This window comes from Mustela putorius, unplaced genomic scaffold, assembly GCF_011764305.1.
Source record: "Mustela putorius furo isolate JIRA1106 unplaced genomic scaffold, ASM1176430v1.1 tig00003845_pilon_pilon_pilon, whole genome shotgun sequence".
NCBI lineage: Eukaryota > Metazoa > Chordata > Mammalia > Carnivora > Mustelidae > Mustela > Mustela putorius.
The window spans coordinates 39,312,740-39,316,424 of record NW_025421998.1 but is presented as its reverse complement, the minus strand read 5'-3'; positions in this window follow the sequence as shown (position 1 = coordinate 39,316,424).

The window sequence follows — 3,685 nt, the reverse complement described above, 5'->3', positions numbered from 1 at the left end:
TAAAAAAAAAAAAAAAAAAAAAAAGTTTATTTCATTACCTGCTGGGATTTATTTTTGTTTTTGTAACACACAAAAAAATAAATGTTTTGATCTAATCTTGGTTTGGTTCAGAAGTCTTGATCTTTTGCTTCCCGTCATTAATTTTCTCACACTATTTATGATTTTCTAGGACTTTATTATATAGAGACAGTAAATTCATCTGATCCCCAATTCAACACTTTTTTTTAACCACATCAATTTAATGTTGATCTTATTCATAAGGTTACTTCTTTTAAGTTACATTTAACCTTAATCTCATCTGTATTTTGAAAGCTTAGGAAACATGCTGACATCTCTAAGATGACCCTTTAAAACCTGTGTTTTAAAAATATTGATCGTTTTCAATTGATGTAATTAGTTCCTGAGCCATTAGTAATAGTATTAATAGGTGATAGAGTATTATTAGTACTGAAAACCAAGTGGTTTGATCATAGTCAGTGTCCTCTGTCAAAATTGGTGAAGTAGGATCAAGAGACTTTGTTAACAGGCATATTCTCAGGTACTACATAATAGATTCATTTAGTATAAGATTCTACAAAGTGATTATCATTGCCACATTTACTTTTGTGAGTGGGAGATATAATTTAGTTGGTAAAAGGATTCTTCCTCGTTAAGTCTTAGAATGAACAGGTTTTATGAGGAATATTTTCAAACTTGAATGTGTTACTTATTTAGAAGGAGAATTAGGAGAACTGTTGAGTAATTTAAAATGTAAAATTTATGTAACATGATGTATTAACACCAAAATAAAATTGGGTGCCTGAAATACACTTTAAGTTATGCCTCAAAATGACCTTGAACATGTTTTTCTCCTAAGACAAGCTTATATCTGTCTTGCCTACCTGGAGAACTGCTGGGTGATTTAGGTAGACTAAGGAATAAGAACGAACTTTGGAAAGTGTAAAAACATCTTACATTTTTGTAATCCTGTAGTGCAGCACAGGCAGCCATGCTACTGCTGTGGCAAGTGAAGAAATATTTTGATTTATATGTTCTCAGTACTCTGGTGGGTGGTTATCTTTACATGCCATATCAGTAGTCACTTTGACAGTGTCAGATATTACCCGGGAGGGTTGCCACCTCATGTGACTTTAAATTGGTGCAAGGTACAATTTTGAAACCTTATAGGAATTGGGCAGAGGCTTTAATGGGCTTTCATTAGAATCTGGTGTTTTTTTTTTTTTGATTGTTATTTTATTTTTTTATTTTTTATAAACATATATTTTTATCCCCAGGGGTACAGGTCTGTGAATCACCAGGTTTACACACTTCACAGCACTCACCAAAGCACATACCCTCCCCAATGTCCATAATCCCACCCCCTTCTCCCAAACCCCCTCCCCCCAGCAACCCTCAGTTTGTTTTGTGAGATTAAGAGTCACTTATGGTTTGTCTCCCTCCCAATCCCATCTTGTTTCATTTATTCTTCTCCTACCCACTTAAGCCCCCATGTTGCATCACCACTTCCTCATATCAGGGAGATCATATGATAGTTGTCTTTCTCTGCTTGACTTATTTCGCTAAGCATGATACGCTCTAGTTCCATCCATGTTGTCTATTGCAAATGGCAAGATTTCATTTCTTTTGATGGCTGCATAGTATTCCATTGTGTATATATACCACATCTTCTTGATCCATTCATCTGTTGATGGACATCTAGGTTCTTTCCATAGTTTGGCTATTGTGGACATTGCTGCTATAAACATTCGGGTGCACGTGCCCCTTTGGATCACTATGTTTGTATCTTTAGGGTAAATACCCAATAGTGCAATTGCTGGGTTATAGGGCAGTTCTATTTTCAACATTTTGAGGAACCTCCATGCTGTTTTCCAGAGTGGCTGCACCAGCTTGCATTCCCACCAACAGTGTAGGAGGGTTCCCCTTTCTCCGCTTCCTCGCCAGCATCTGTCATTTCCTGACTTGTTGATTTTAGCCATTCTGACTGGTGTGAGGTGATAATCTCATTGTGGTTTTGATTTGTATTTCCCTGATGCCGAGTGATATGGAGCACTTTTTCATGTGTCTGTTGGCCATCTGGATGTCTTCTTTGCAGAAATGTCTGTTCATGTCCTCTGCCCATTTCTTGATTGGATTATTTGTTCTTTGGGTGTTGAGTTTGCTAAGTTCTTTATAGATTCTGGACACTAGTCGTTTATCTGATATGTCGTTTGCAAGTATCTTCTCCCATTCTGTCAGTTGTCTTTTGCTTTTGTTAACTGTTTCCTTTGCTGTGCAGAAGCTTTTGATCTTGATGAAATCCCAATAGTTCATTTTTTCCCTTGCTTCCCTTGCCTTTGGTTATGTTCCTAGGAAGATGTTGCTGCGGCTGAGGTCGAAGAGGTTGCTGCCTGTGTTCTCCTCAAGGATTTTGATGGATTCCTTTCGCACATTGAGGTCCTTCATCCATTTTGAGTCTATTTTGTGTGTGTGGTGTAAGGAAATGGTCCAATTTCATTTTTCTGCATGTGGCTGTCCAATTTTCCCAACACCATTTATTGAAGAGGCTGTCTTTTTTCCATTGGGCATTCGTTCCTGCTTTGTCGAAGATTAGTTGACCATAGAGTTGAGGGTCTATTTCTGGGCTCTTTATTCTGTTCCATTGATCTATGTGTCTGTTTTTGTGCCAGTACCATGCTGTCTTGATGATGACAGCTTTGTAATAGAGCTTGAAGTCCGGAATTGTGATGCCACCAACATTGGCTTTCTTTTTCAATATCCCTTTGGCTATTCGAGGTCTTTTCTGGTTCCATATAAATTTTAGAATTATTTGTTTCATTTCTTTGAAAAAGATGGAATTCTACCAAACATTTAAAGAAGAACTAATTCCTATTCTCCTGAAACTGTTCCAAAAAATAGAAATGGAAGGAAAACTTCCAAACTCATTTTCTGAGGCCAGCATCACCTTGATCCAAAACCAGACAAGGATCCCACCAAAAAAGAGAGCTATAGACCAATATCCTTGATGAACACAGATGCGAAAATACTCAACAAAATACTAGCCAATAGGATTCAACAGTACATTAAAAAGATTATTCACCACGACCAAGTGGGATTTATTCCAGGGCTGCAAGGTTGGTTCAACATCCGCAAATCAGTCAATGTGATACAACACATCAATAAAAGAAAGAACAAGAACCATATGATACTCTCAATAGATGCTGAAAAAGCATTTGACAAAGTACAGCATCCCTTCCTGATCAAAACTCTTTAAAGTGTAGGGATAAAGGGCACATACCTCAATATCATCAAAGCCATCTATGAAAAACCCACCGCAAATATCATTCTCAATGGAGAAAAACTGAAAGCTTTTCCGCTAAGGTCAGGAACATGGCAGGGATGTCCATTATCACCACTGCTATTCAACATAGTACTAGGAGTCCTAGCCTCAGCAATCAGACAACAAAAGGAAATTAAAGGCATCCAAATCGGCAAAGAAGAAGTCAAATTATCACTCTTCGCAGATGATATGATACTATATGTGGAAAACCCAAAAAACTCCACTCCAAAACTGCTAGAACTTATACAGGAATTCAGTAAAGTGTCAGGATATAAAATCAATGCACAGAAATCAGTTGCATTTCTCTACACCAACAGCAAGACAGAAGAAAGAGAAATTAAGGAGTCAATCCCATTTACAATTGCACCC